Genomic DNA, 16,409 nt, shown 5'->3' on the forward strand with positions numbered 1-16,409 from the left:
CAAATGACATAATATTAAATTTTATAAATTAAGGAGTTTGAAAACACGAGTCGTATTTTTCGGAGTATAAGTCGCACCAGCCAGATAAAATACTAGGAAGAGGGGAAAAATATGTACTGTAGTATAGGTAGCATTTTATTTTATCAGAAACCAAGAAAAAAACATGTTAAAGTACCAATAATAAGATGGAAAAATACAATTTTACCTGCGACATAGTATTCATAAAATCAACATTTTTTTTCTCCTTACGTCTAAAAATATTATACAGACAGGCACCAAAACTGCATAGTGACAATAAGCAAATACTAATATACCCAAACATCAAATAATAACAAATACGTCCCTTTCCTATCAAATATTACGACTTGATTTTAGTGATTTATGCGCCTTTCGAGACACCGTGCCAACCCAGGCCACATTAGCCCGTCCGTCAATCAACGTGTCCTCCTCTCATCTGCATAATCTCCTTTCAAACGGGTCATATCGCAAAGTTATATTGAAGTGCGCCTCGTAATAAAGTCATTTTTCCAGGTGCTTGTTGTGGCTCCTGTTACCAACGGAATGATAATTTTCCCCCGGAGGGCCAGCGCCCGCCGCATATCAATGGCGGCCGAGCGTGGCTCCTACTCCATTCCCGCAGGCTACGGAGATGGTGGAAGGCAAAGTCATCTTCAGAGAGCCTTTAAAATGTCGGGGAGGTCTTGGGGAAGGTGTTACTGTACATCTTGGAAGGACTTGTTGTTAGTAGTGGAATTTGAATCAACTGGAAGAAGTACTACTACTAGATCTGAACCCCCTTTATTTTAATCTAATAATTTGGCTACTGTATTTGCTACCACGTGGTGTCACTCTTGAGCTTTTCATACCAACTGCCTGCCTCCTCATCCATTCCATCACTTGCAGGAAGCAAACATGATGGAAGCCCCTCCATTGCCAAATCTAACAAAGACTTCCATACATCACCTAAAGAGTCAGACTTTAACTAGTGGATTATATTTTTGGTACAGTTTGGTGACGGTAAAAAGCAGCCATCAAGTATTTGAGTGAAGTTTTTTTTCAGTGTAGTGTAGTGTACAGTAGGCCTGGTTGATTTTTTCTTCTTCTTCTTTTTTTAAGTGCTGGTAGGGAAGCTTCCTGTTGTGCATGGCTTTGATCGAAAAAGAACAGCGTTAAGGCGAAGAGGAGGCATGAAATATGAATGAATACAGCTGTGTTTTGATGGCAATGTCTCAAAAGTTATGCAGGAAAAAGAGAGCTCGCTTAAAGGGCCCGGAAGTGTGTTTGTGTTGTGGAAACTAGCTTTTCTTCTCATTCTCGTTGTCACACATGCAGTTTGTTAGCAAAGAGAGACTGAGAGAGTCGTCCTCATCTCGGAATAATGGCGTCGTTTTTTTTTCCGTTTGGTCTTTTTGGAACGAGAGATGTGTGCGTTATTTTATTTTTTTTACAGACAAAGGAAGACGACGTTCTTCGGCTTTCGTCGGTGGCTTTGTCGGCGGTTAAGTCTACCGGCGTGTCGCCTTCGGGGAGCGGGGGTTCGTTTTTTTGAAGTGGGAAGTCGGTAGTGTGGTGTGAAACTCCCATTGGAGTTGAAGGAAACTAACAGAAAAAGGCATAAATTTGCCCATTTTTTAGTCATTAAATCATTAGTCGGAATTGAAAACTATAGGTAATACATTGGGAAGATGGTTCCAATTGATTGGTTGTCTTTTACAATCATTGAAGTAAGTTTAAAACTACTATACAGATTTTACTGCAAGATTCAATAAGCTTAAAAAAATGAGTTGGAAGAAACTGCAATAGAAAGTTGATATGGTGTCATAAAACCTTGAGGGAAATCAGCGGCACCTGCGCCGATCTGACAATTGCAGAGTGGAGTTATGCTTTAATAAACAAAGAAAACAAAAAAGATCACAATATATTAGATTGGGCATTAATTTTATATTAAGACAAAGCTTCCTTCACAGCACGTATCTAATTAGGAATCATTTAAAGATCCCTTTGCTTTTTTGGGTCCTTTATTGAACAAAAGTGATAATCATAATAAAAAAAAACATTTTACGATTGATAAATCACAAACAATTTCAATATAAGCAAAAGCCTCTATCTACCCATTAAAGGCCACCAAAATAAAATTGATTTAACTCCTTAAAACCTTTTCAACAATAATGCTGAAATTAGCCCGTTTAGCACCTTTGGCCTGATAAATTTTAAGCATAAACAGCAAAATCCTAACTATTAAAACCCGAATAAATTGAAGGCCAACATCCACCTACACAAAAGTAGCAGCCCTTGGTATAAAATGAGATCTTATCTTCTGCTTTTTTTTTTTTTTAATAAACAAAGACAATTAAAAAAAGCTCATAAAAGTAGAAATATTAAGATGAAGGTTCCTTCACAGCGTTACCGTCTTATTAAGAATCATTTAAAGACCCTCTCCGGTCACTTCGGAGCATATTAACTAGCACGCCGGCTTTGATTCGCAGCGAGCGGCGGGCTTGTGAACATTATTAGCCTGGCTAATGGGCGTCTTGGCCCGACGCGATGGTCCACCTCTGCTGGGAGGGCGGCCTCAGATCCTATCGGAGAGGGGTCGAAGCAAGCCAACTGTAATCTTCAGGGTCCTCCACTCCCACCGACCTCCATCTAACGACCGACCCTCCCTCTCCGCTTTCGGCCCACCCCGTTTCCGCCACCCCTCGTGCGACATAACCCGACGCAATCCACGTTTGAGGATGGTCCGGCTATCCGCGGCGTGATAGCGTGCCTCATTTTCACCCAAATGGCAATTAGCAGTGTCGTTTCGGTCCTCGCCGACGGCGAGCGGCAAGCAATTAGCCACAATAACAATAATGTGTTGTTAGTGGAACAAAGACGCTAAAACAGACTGAGTAGCAGGGTGCAAATAGTAGGGGAGCGGGATATTTGAACAGATAGGAGACGGAATTGGTAAAATGATCAAATAAGTAAAGAATGACACCCCCCTAATTATCCGATACTTTCATGTGACAACCAACGGAGTGAGTTTTGGATTCAAGTCAACTCCAGTCAGTGGTCTTTGGGTCTCACACTGAGGTCAAGGCTTTTATTTCCTCAAAGATGAATCAAAAGAGTGCAAGAAGATGGTCATGTGGTGTGAACGCCGACATTTATTCCGCAACTTGATTAGACACACAAATGTTTGGTCATTGTCAAATGTGCTCCTTTTTTGTCTAAGCGTGTTTAACTGGAATTTCCAAGGGCATGAAAGTCCAAAGTTGGCTCTCTGTGGTTTAATTTTTTTTCTATAAGTCTCACAAGCGTCCCCAAGATTTGACAATAAACTTACAAATGCAAACATTGTTCAATCGTTGGACAAAACGTTCTAGACGGTGAAATACGAATGTTTGAAATCAAGGTAGTACTCCAGTGTACTGCCCTTGAAGATGCCTTAGTGCCAGATTCCCTCCAACTTTCCACTTCTGTCGTATTCTTACAATATCATAAATCTATGCAATTTTCCATAATGAATACTAAAGGGATTTATCTGCTTGAAAATGTCTCACTGTGACTGTCCTTTCCTTTCCAGTCCTACAATACGTCCAACTCCCCATCTCTAATGTCATTGTTGATGTTTACCGCCATTAGGCCGTTCGTTACTTTATTCCTTTCTTTTCTTTGGTCCTCTTTGGAACGATCTTCTGTCAGACGGCATTTCTAAAAATGCCCTGACATCTAAAGGCAAACAGATCCACCATACTAATCCTTCTAACGGTATGTGTCCTATTTACGGTTTTACTGTGTCAACATGACTGCTGTGAAAAAGGCCATTAAAACAACGAAGCCTTGGGTGGCCCATGAAAATGAATATATGTAATATGTTGCTTCCAAAACACATGCAACTGATTTAAACTCCTTCATTCAATGCTCTCATGTTACATTTGGATACGGAAAAACTATTTTCAACTCATCTCGTTAAAAAGATGAAGTTTAAACTTTACATACTTGAGCTAACAAATGCACCAACTGATATATACACTATATTATTTATTTTTCATCTTTTACTCAACTTATGTAGTTATTTTTCAACTTTTTTAGCGCAAACTATGGTACTGTAATATAGATTTAATGACAGTGAGTTTTCAGTGTTTCTTGAAATTGATAATAAAATGTATTATTAATCTTATGTTGTTTTTTTGGTTGTTTTTTTAAGGAGCGGTAGAAAGGTTTCCCTAAAGTACAAGGCAACCCACAACAGGCCAAACACAAGCAAGAACTTTTCAAGTTAAGGTGGTGAGTTGAGATACAGTCGGGAGAACATGTATCTGACATTTTTTTTTTGGTTCTGTACAGAAAAAAAAAACTAAAAAAAACACAACATTCCTACAGTCTCACATGCAGAGGTTTACACAGGATAGTTTGTTGGGTGTTGGGAAAAAAAAAAGAAAAAAAAAACCCAGCAAGCCGATGTCCCCAGAGCAGTAGCCGACTTCACCTTGGCGGAGTAATGCTGTGATATTCTGTTTATTCTTCACTCACTTCATTTTACTCAGAGGAAATCCTCTGGAGATGGCTTATCTTGGAGCTGGAACAGGTGCACTCTAATTTACTCCTATTGCTTGGGGAGCCCAGGGGCCCCTGTAGAGAAGAAAGTAGCGATGTAGCACACTCCAACTGTAGAGCGCAAACTGCCAGAGAAAGAGCATTTAATCGAAAAGAAAAGAAAAACACAAGTGTTTTTTTTTTTGCCAGTTTGGACGCCAAGAAGAAAAAAAAAGCGGATATTTCTTATTGGAGGGAAAAGGACTGTGGTTGAGTTTGACTTTGATTGGTTGTGGGCTGTTTGCTTTGCTTGGAAGGCGTGTGCTGCTCTACACTTGAAAAAGCAGAAGATGACACTTGTTGTAATAGCGTTGTGTAACCAAATACCTCTCCAACATTTTGGAAGCCTAAACCATGTGTCAAACGTTACGCCAAAGTGGACGCTTTGGAATTGAGACAAGTTTGTTAGAAAAAGTATAATTCGGAATGCATACCAAAGCTTTCACTTGTTGGATGGATGCTCTTTTAATATATGTGTGTGTATATGTATATGTGTGTGTATATATGCATATATATGTGCGTATATATGCATATATATGTGCGTATATATGCATATATGTGTATATATGGATATATATTTATATGTGTGTATATATATGTATATATATACATATATATATGTATGTATGTATATATTTATATATATATATATATATATATATATATATATATATATATATATATATATATATATATATATATATATAGATAGATATATATATATATATATATATATATATATATATATATATATATATATATATATATATATATATATATATATATATATATATATATATATATATATGTATACTAATACGTTTTCACTTTTTATAGTAGTTATGACTCTTCATATTGAAATTACACTTTGTAATACTAATATTTTTTAAATAATACAACTTTTTTTTTGAAATATTGGGATGTAGACTATCAAAATTTCTTAACTTTTACACGTTCATTTTTTTTTTTTTTTTAATTTATCTTACATAATTTATTATCCATTTTCCCAACCGAGCACCAATTCCATTTTTTTTTTTCGTTATACATATTACAACTTTCCTCTTACAAGATTATCGATCTTTGGGGCCTTTTAACATTACATTGTATTTCTCCTCTCTAAATCTTTTCTCTAGTAACTTCATGACAACATTTTTCTTGTACTAATATAACTTTGTTGTTATCTAGCAACATTGCCGTGTTGTATCCCGGTGACTTTATTTGATTGTTTTTAGTGTTCTGCCTTGTTCTTGCACTTTCTCCAGCTTTCAACTCTTGAATTTACTCCCCAATTCCTTTTCTTGCTAGAACTACGTTGTTTTGTGTATGTGTGTGTGTGTGTGTGTTTTTTTTTTTTTTTTGAAGAGTGGAGCTTGCTATGTTATTTGTTCGCTATATTATAAGTCTGAATTCAGTCGGTATTTTTGTTTTGTGTTGTTGCTCCCAGGGGAGTTACGCAATCAAAGCAGATGCCTGGAGCGGTCTAGAAAAGCGCCCCTTGTGAATAAGAGAAAATCTTGTACGCAGCAAAAAAAAAAAAGAGAAAAAAAAATTCACGTGCTTGTGTGTATTGTGTTACAGGAAGGCGGGGCATGACAACAAAGCAAATATATGGCATTGTTCTCCCAACGCTGCACCTTTTTGAAAAGACAATACGAGGCATGTGTCACGCTGCTTGACTGCGTTCTCCGAGGCGGGAAAAGGAAAGCACCTTTTTGCACTTTTGACTGACACCGTGACTCGTATTCATGTATGCAAAGTGACAATTTCACGTGGCATTAACACACAAGCGTGAACAAAGACACAGAAAAACGCTGTCAACATGGTAGCGCACAGCGTGGAAAGGTCGTGTGTTTTTTTTGTGGGTGTATGTGTGTTAACAGTACACGGAAAATTCATATTTTTGAGAGGCGACCTTTGGTGGTGAAGCAGATCGGAAGATTTGTGTTGCTGCTCTTTCGTGTTTTAAGTCAAAGCGGTTTGAAGCTATATCAGATGTTACAGGGTGGCTTGGTTGAAGACTTTGTTCTTTTCGTAGAGTGTGTTGCTGTGAGATATGAAGAAGGTTTTTTGAAATATGGGGTTTCAATCAGACGTTTTGTTTTTGCTTTGATTTGATTTATGAACGAAGACTTGAGATACAAGTGCATCGTCTATAGCCTGTCAAATCAACGTCAGACCAAAATAATTACAAGTTGTGTAGTTTATAATGTATAAGATGAGGAAAGTCAGTTTCACTTAACATTCACTAAAACAAGCATTCATCATTTTGACGAAAAACATAAAAATACCTCTAAAAAAAACTCATCTTTTCACATTTTCCTGATCTAGTTGCTATTTTAACATCTTCTTCTATTTCTCCACATGACTTGCAAACCTACTGCCTGCTGGTGGACAAAGTATGCACTCCAGAAAATGCCAAGTACGTAAGTTATAAAAAAATTACAAATATTATATTTAATCATTTTAATAATCTGACCTTCTATTGCACCTTTTCCTCCCTAAAACAACGCATCACCTTTTCCCTTATAATGAGCCACTGTGTGTGTTTTTTAATCACCTTTATTTAACGTCTGACATGGTTTGCGGCCAGATGATTGTATATGCTTGAGGGACTTTTTGGACTTGTTGTCAAGTATAGAGAGCATTTGAGCCAATCAATAGCTGTCCGTCCTGTGGCACGCTCATACGCGACCATTAGGAAAGGAGCCTGCTTAAAGCAAGCTCAGCCAATACCATTAGCCCTAGCCTTAGGGCAGCTCCGTGCCTTAGTCAGGGGTAGGCACCTGCCCCCGTGGCCCCCCCTTCCCCTTCGCCCCACCTCACCCCCCTTAACCCTAACCCCCCCACCATTAAGAGCCTCCCGTGAGACTTCATTTGGACACATCGGCCAAAGAGCACTTCTTTATTCCCTCTCTTTTCTTTCCCCGGCTCCAATAAAAATCAATACATAGCCCCCCTCCTCCCCTCTTTTTTCTCTTATTTTCACAATTTTGCCTCCATATTATTCTGTGATATGCCCAAAAAAAAAGAAATCACACACCAAGCTATCTCTTTTTTTTTTTTTTTAAACTCCTGTGTGTGTCTTTTCATCTGCAATTTCCTCCTCCTAATGTTTGCACCCCTCACAGGGAAGAGAATGCAGGAATAATTAAATTACATTAGTTTAGCAAAGGGGCCGGAAAATTGTCAGGTATGGCTATGGAAATGTGCAAGGAATTTTCCGTAGGGAAATTTGGAGGATTTGGAATTAGATACACGTATGTGTGATCATTTTGTCTTGCTATAAATAATGATACTCTATATTGTTTTGGTCCAAATTATGAGATATTTCATGTAAGTACTTTGTTTTTCAGTGGTTTACTGCATAAGTGTTCAACCAAAACTGCATTTTTCACGTTTTTTTTGTTTAGTTTAGTTAGGAAAGTGTCAATTACATGATTAAAACTACAAAATTAAGACCTTTATGATGATAGGATGGTTAAAGAATCTTTTACAGAAACACATCACATATTAATTTATATTATTGCATGTGTTTCTCATTTTATTTAGTATTATTTTCTTTCATTACCCTTCATTCTTATCTGATTAGAATTCAGCCTTATCGTATAAACCAATGAGTCAAACTATACAACTACACAACCCTGCGTTATTGTTTGAATAGATAAATAAGTTATATTATGAAAGTTCGAAATATTGACTGAAAGAAAGACGTCCATCTTTCATCCCCGACTCCAAAATAAGCTTAAAAGACGCCAAGTGGATGTCAGGAACATAAGCTAATTTCACATTGCTGCTGTCTGCTGTTACATTGCTGTCCATTCCCATAATTCCCAGTGCAAACTATCAGGTTTACGCAAGTCGACTGACGGTGATATCAACCACATGTCCCACGGTGTGCCGTGGCGGGGGTCACTCTGCTCTGGTTTTGACCCCGTGTTATTTTTTATTAATTCTCCTTTCCCCTCGCTGCTTGCAGGCGGTCCAGCGTGTAAGTCATTTGTTTTTGACACTCAATGAGGGAGACATCAGCGCTGAAATATCTGGCCAGTAATGAGCGCACTTCCTGCTCTGACCGTGTCATAACGCGGGGGCCCTGGAGACCCTCCAGAGCGAGAGAGAGCGAGAGAGCGGGAGAGTGCGGACGCCGCGTAATGGCTCTCGGCCGATTCCCCTTTTTATTGCCGGCTCATATGACTTCACGTAAAGTTTCCCAACGACTCATTTCCTTACTTTCTTTCCATTATAGCAATTATAGCGAGTGTGGTACCACCAGTGGTAAGAGAGAGAATCGCGCCTGCAGTTCAGTTGTATTTCACTTTTTTAAAATTTAAATATTTTGCTTTTTTATGTTGAGCCCATTCATCAAACTGCCTGAGAAATATATTACTATTTTTATTTGTTTTTGTACATTTCTACTTTCTTACATTGAATCACAGTTTTAATGCTCAAACTAAAACTAATTTTACACTTATAACTTTCAATTAAATGCTTTTATTTGCCCACAAGTAGAAGTAGTAGTAATAGAAAATGAATAATAGTAGGAGCATGGTTACTTTCTGATGATGATTGAATGAATAAAAATAATTGCAGTACTAGTATTGGTCATTAAAGTTAATTTACTACGAGACGTTGTTGTGGACAGAGAAAAAGTACAATTGCTAGTAAAGGTAGTGACATTTAGAGTATCGTAATTAATTGTTGTCATCATAGTAATTTTAGCAGCAGTGGCAATTAAAGGAGTTGCAATAATTTATAGCAAGAAGTAGTAATATTATGGATTATGGTTGAAGGTGGAGGTTGATAAAGAATCTGAAGGAGCTTTGTGTTCTGGCAAGGCAGAATTGGGGATGCGCCGTCGGCCCGAATGCGGCCGTTTTCTCCTTCCGATAATAACAGCGAAGAGTGATAGCCGGTTCCACCGCGCTGGCCATTTCTGCGGCCGCTTTTATCGATCGGGGGCCCTAATGAGCAGCCGCCGAGCTGCGGCTAATGGTGTTGTGTCTGGTGTCCGCGGTAAACGCCCACGTTGAGATTAGCCTTCCCAAGAGATAGTAGGGGGTTCGGGGTGGGGGGACTTTTGCCAGCCACCAGCCCTCGGGGTGCGAGCGACACACTTCAGGGGTCAAGGTAAATATCAAAAGAACAGAAGGGCCTTTTCCCACTGCGTAAACATGGGTCAAGTCGGCAGGCGTCTCCTATACTTTTGACCATTCAAAGTACTGCTAATGATAATGAGGAAGGGGATGGAGTCCAACGATTGGCCGATTTGCATCAGTGTATTGTGCACTTTGTGTCTTTGTATAATTGTTGTCGTTGTAAAGGGTCGCCAATGAAACGGAGACTTCGGCAAACTGCTTGAGTGTTAACCAGAGACCCCGATTGACAGACTGCTAATGGCTTATTTGACTTCAGAGATGGCCCTGGCATAAACAAGACCGCCCCGTGCTGTACCCTCGACGGCCATCGGCGGCGGCTCGGCACGGACGCTCGCCGGCGACATCCGACGACTTCAGCAGATTCTCCCACGTAAGTGCACACCAGACACCCGGCGTACCGGTCTTCGAGAGAAGATGGTCATGGTGACGTGGGGAGCCGTTGGTTGTCTCCATAAAAGCCACAAACCTGCTGTCAGGGATGGAGCGGGGGGGGGGGGGGGGGGTGCTTTGACAATTAAAAACAACCCATACTAAGATACTGGTTCTTAATGAGCTTAAGACTGCAAGTTTTACATTGTATGCCCATTGTGCAGTTGGTGACCCAACTTTCCAAGTGAAAAGTAATTATCCATCTTTTGGCCAAATTGTTTCTCTAAAATGGAGCCAAAATTAAAAAAAAATAGGATTAGAATACTGCAGGCTTTTAATTGCAGGCAATGTGGCTGAATCATGCAGGCAGCCAATGGAAGCTTTTCAAACAAATGCAAACAAAAACTTGGATTACATTCCATCTGAATTATGAATCTATTTACATTTAACAACATATGCTTTTTAAGGTAAACAGGCTTTTCTCATGCCAACATTTCACTTTTTATAGTAATTGACATTCAATTTTCTTGGAACTAGAGTTGTTTGTACATCCTGGATTGGTGTATTCTGGGACAAACTAGTCCAATGTAAGTATCCAATATATGATGTCACAGATATTTAATAAGTATTAGATTAATGTCCATCATTGGAAAAAACTAGAAAGAACAAAGTAGATATTAATTTTCGATTGGTTTATGACATCAACCCTGAATTTACAATACCCAATCTTTACCCTCTCACTGGCAAAAATATGCACCGGTACACTTCTTGTCAAGATGTCAATATCAAAATAAAAACGCTTCAGGCAGTGCGTACATATTGTAAAACATTTCTAGTCCAACCCCAAAAACTTTGACTTCTAAAGTCATATTTCCACACGCTTAAGCACTCCCAACATATCATTATAGCAAAACACCCTTCCAATTCCCTCCATCATGGCTTCTCTCCCAAATCATACCCCCCAAAAAAGACAACCGCCAAGAAAATCCACCCTAAGACTCACTGTCCACTATGTGAGCGTCTTTGACGTGCTGCATTCTAATGAAGCGCGTTTGCAGTCACACTCGCGTGTCCTGGCAAACGGTGAGCATGTAAAACAGAAGTGTCAATTATTCAAGGCGGGCAGGAGGGTGTACGGAGTGACACGGGAGGGTGGACAGGGGCCGAATAAGCCTCGGGCACACCGAAGCTGGCTCTTTGATGCCAGTGTGTGGGCCTACACTGAGCGTGAGGTAATCTGCAGTCCTAAAGCGAGCACTCCTCGTCTTCCTTTATGTCTCGGCCCGCTATCTCACACACACACACATAGGCGGCGTGTACGTATTCATACACACCCAAGTGTGCAATGACATGAAAGCTAGGCCTCCTTTGTTCATTAAGCAAACCGGAGCCGGCAGCACATGTTACAGATAATAAAGTTGTGAGTGGCTGATTTTGGCGGCCCGCATTGTCACGCCGCCGACATTACTCATTTATACAAGGAACACTAAAAGTTCTCCCCTCCCGAGCCCCGTACAATAGCAAGCTTAATTACATTAAGTTTGGTGAGGGGTGGGGTTGGCAGGCGAGTTAATGGATGACATTTTTGCTACATGGCGAGCGCTCCTTCTAATAACAATGGGAAACCAAATAAGAGGGAATTAATATGCAAAGCAGAGGCCAATGAACTTAATTGTCAAGTTGCTTTTATCAACCTGTCAAAGGGTTGACAATTAAAACAGGCCCTGTTGAAACTTTAATGAGCAGCAAGTAGCAGACGAGGGCGGACCAGGGAACAAAAAGACGCCGGCTTCAGCCGTCATGAAAGACACTACACGACAACTGGCCATTATTATTTCCTTTCAGGGATGAAACTATGCAAATCGCATGATGCATTTTTAAATAACGAGTCAATGAGTGATATTTAATTTATCGCCTATACTCTTAGAATGAATATTTCATGCTGTTTTTAAGTTGACGAATTCATTAGGTAATTTGGCAGGCGCCATGAGCTATTTTTTTTTTTTGGTTCGCGGTTGCGCTCTGTGAAATTAGAAGTGAACATTTAGGGACAAAGTTTAAGAGGAGTACTTTTAAGGGTAATTCAAAATCAATGACTAGGACAGTTGGTGAACTCGAAAGTGACTTAAAATTTGGACAGCTCTCATTAATAAGGTCAACATTTGTTACCAGGTAAAGGAGCAATTTAGAATACAAATGACCTCTTTTGCTTTTTAAAAGACAAAAAACATGATCAGATCAGAAAATGTCAGAATTTTATGATAAAAACCTTTACTTGGGCAACAGTTTCCAGTGCAAAAAAAGTTCTGCCGCTTACTTTCATGATTTATATTTCACTTCTCTTTTACTAAAAGCATCCTCATCCTAAGTTCTAAACTTTTCAAGTCCCTAAAAAGAAAACACTTCTCTTTACAACAGTCACACTCTTTTCTGTTTTCCACCTGAAAGCGCGTAAACAACCCCAAAGACTCAAATTGAACAGCCTGCGCCATGTTTGTGCCTTTAGGAATGAAACATTCTGGAGTTATTTTTCCCTCCCCAACATTGACATGGGTATGTCTCAGCTCCTGAAGGAACCGAGGTGGGCTTGGGAAGTGCTGACTCACTCCCAGCGAGCTGGTTGTTGTTCTCCCTTACAGATGTGACCGTTAATAGGCCCGCATCCATAATCATTAGTGTGTCTCAGTGCACAGGTACCCGATGGGCCCCGTGCGTCTGCCATTTGGTCTCGGTTCACCGTTCCCGCCTGCAGATGTGAGATGCACACACACCTGCTCGGGTAGGTGGCAAGAGGATTGTCTATCTGTATGTGTGTTGGGTTGGGTGGGCTCTGGAACGGACCGCCGCCATCCGTCACAGCTCTCGCCGCGGCCGTTCTGTCGGAACAAGGCCTCGGTTCCGCTCGGGCGCCTCTCGGACTGGTAGGTCAGCGGCCGTCTCTGGTGATGAATCATATCCTCCTGTCCCTTCACGCCACGGCGAGCTTCCCCGCAAAAAGTCTTCGCGCTTGGCCGCCAAGAGTGGGGCAAAGAGGTGAGGACGCCACCTTAAGGAAAGACCCCGAATAATGATCTCTGTGGGAGGCTCTCTGGCGGGCATCGGGCCACGCTTCACACTACATTTGTTGACGTGGGCATGCATGTGCACGTCGCACGCCAGCCCGCCTCCCGTCATGTCCTAATGAGGCCAGCTGGCTCGGAGAGAGGACCAAACCAAACGGAAGAGACGATGGCGCGGTGGTCCTGGCTCGGCCCAATCTTGTCTTGGAGGAGGAGCATGCGCAGATCACGTGAGTTGGCCGGGTAGATTCGGAAATATGTTTGTTAAAAATAAGTTCTGTTGGGGCGAGTGCGCAATCGGACGTGTAGAACGAACTCGCAAAATGCTTCAGGACAGCAAAAAGCAGAGATATATGCCTGCAGGCACAGTACAGGAAATCCACTCTATATATCAAAGGTCGGCAACCTTTTTGAGTCATACTACACATTTAAAAGTCAGAATACATACATGTCAACGAGTGCAGTTTTTCTTTGTAATTTCACCACTTTTAAAGTGGAAAAAAATGAATATTTTTTTAAATATTCTTATGCTGTTGCTAATCAATGAGAGAATGCATTCCAGAAAAGTCTACTACAAAAAAATGAAGATTAAAGCAGTTCTAGATGTAGTATTTCAGTTCTGTCATCAGCGGTTTTCATGTTTTAGCTCACAGGTTAGCAAAGAGCCAGATGCATTCATCAAAAGAGCCACATGTGGCTCCCGGGCCATAGATTCCCCACCCCTGCTCTATATGGAAACACATTATGCTCACTACAATAACACATGAAACCGATACACTTCAAAATGTGGCATAGTGAAGTCCTATGAAGTTAGCTATTGATAGAATTAGGATAATATTATCTGTTATTATGTAGTAGTGGAAAACATTTTTCAGATTCTGTTAAATAAAAAAGTAGGATAAAATGTATTATATCCAATTATTTATTCTGGTTTCTGTACACTTGCCAGCTTTTGAAAGAGAAGAAAAAAAACATAAAAAATTACATTGTCATCAACTTTAACTGGAATATCATTACAAAAACCTCATCAATGCTTCAGATAACCACAAAAAATGAGTTAAATCCAAATTTTAAGTTTGTAAATGAACCAATAGTCTGTCAGTTTCCCAAAATACAGGAAAAATCTTGCTCTCACTGCATCTACAAGAGGAGGATGCCTCACAAAAGCAAAGAAAAAGGAGGAGAAATGCCCACAGGCGCAGCCCAGGGAATACAATATATGGAAACAATATTACACATTACTACAGTAACTACAATAAAAAATAAATATAAAAAAATAAAAACAAAACGGATGAAAAAGCCCGCGCTCCAAAACAATACACTTCAATTGCCATATTTCCAATTTATCCCCCATTATCTCTGAGCATCTGTTTTTATTGTTATTATCAGGAAGATCATGCTGCAGTTAATTCCGCCGCAGAGCAATTAGAGCCATTTCACATTATTAACAAGCATTATTGTTGATAAGGGCCAAAGTGGTCTATGGAGAACATCGCCTTGTCCAGCCTGTTACTTGGCATCCGCTAATGTCCATGTGGGTGAGTAATTCCACATCTCCTTGACAACTAACAATATTAAGGCCGCTATTAGCAACACCAGTTCATGCTGCTTATCATTTGTACATGCAAATGATGTACGGGAGCGCTCCAACGTGTGCATGCATTAGCACGCGCATACACATAATGAGATCACACATGCAGAAAAGTACGTGTGTATCAAGATCAATTTATGCAAAGATGAATATAAACAATACACAACACCACCCCATCTTCCCTCCTCCTTCCATCCATCTAATCAGGACTTTAATAAAGCATCCCAAACATGTTTTTTTTTCTTCTTCTACTCCCTTTGCCCAGGAAGAGAGGCCAGACCAGGGGGAGCACCTTAACAGGTAGCCCCCGGGTGCTTAGCAGCGTCGGGCAAACCAGAGAGGGGGAGGCGGGGGAGGAGAAGAGTGGCTTCTGGGAAACTCTGCTTGCTCTCTGTCCACTGATTATGAAGCAGGTCCCAGACGGGTGCCTTGAGGAACCCCCCGGGCAACTCACAGCCTCCCTCTCCTCTGTTACAGGATCTGTCACAGGGGGATTCCGAGTGAAGTGTGAAGAGGGGCGCGTGCTAGTAGTGTGTGTATGCATGTGTATGCATGTGTGTGTGTTGGTGGGTGGAAGTGATGCTGAGAATTCCAAATAGGTACGCACTCATTTCTCTCATTTGTTGTCTCTTTGTTTAGTTTTGTTGCAGTGACAACACTTGATGGGTGAAAGACTCGGCTTGTGGTAGGCTTTTGGCTCATTTGACATGCAAGGCCATGTACATGCGTGAACATGCACACACACTCAGACACACACATGCACACACACATGGTTCTTCAGTGTGAGGTCAGGCAAACATTCACAACAGGCTTCACTGCACATTGTAGCCAATCAGGATCCCACAGAAAGTCCTATCCAGGCACTGTTCCAACATGAATGGGACTCAGTTGAAATATCTGCAGAGGGCAAATATTAAGCATATATTTTTTACGACATGTGAGGTTATACCTCATGCAATTTGAGTTTTTCCAGGAGTTTATCCCAGAAGACTATATGAGCAGGAGGTGGGATACACCCCGAACTGGTTAGCAGCCAACTCTACAGTCTATAGAGACAAACAATTCACAGTTCTATTCAGACAGATGGATATTGTGGCGTCTTCAATTAATCTACCTTGGTTTTTTTCCCCTCTAATGTGGGAGGTGAAAACTCACACTGGCACAGGAAGAACATGCAAAACTCACATTGGCCAAATATAGAAATTAACCTTTGGCTGCTGACATGTGGTGAATGTACTAACAAGTTGCATGCATTGCTTATTTATGAAAATATATGCATTCATTATACTCATATTTACAAATGGAATGTACTGTGTGTAAACATGGCCTAATAATTAGAAGTTGTCCTTATCCCTTATCCTCTTGACGACCAGTATAGTTCAAATTTGTCCTCTGTAGAAGACATTTGTAAACCCAGTGCATCCAATCCCATTAAATCCTTAATTTGTGCATTATAGTTGACATTCATAGCTTTCCAATAATACCACATTTCTTTTGCAGTATTCCAATTACTCCAAATAGATTGGGGTATTTCAAAATAAATGTGATTTGACTACATTATTTTTTCCTTGGTAGTCAGGGGGTTATAAGTAGAATATTATATATTTTTATTTATTTTTTGGGTAAATGCTGAATTGGTTTTTACATATGATC

This window comes from Stigmatopora nigra, chromosome 12 (genome assembly GCF_051989575.1).
Source record: "Stigmatopora nigra isolate UIUO_SnigA chromosome 12, RoL_Snig_1.1, whole genome shotgun sequence".
NCBI lineage: Eukaryota > Metazoa > Chordata > Actinopteri > Syngnathiformes > Syngnathidae > Stigmatopora > Stigmatopora nigra.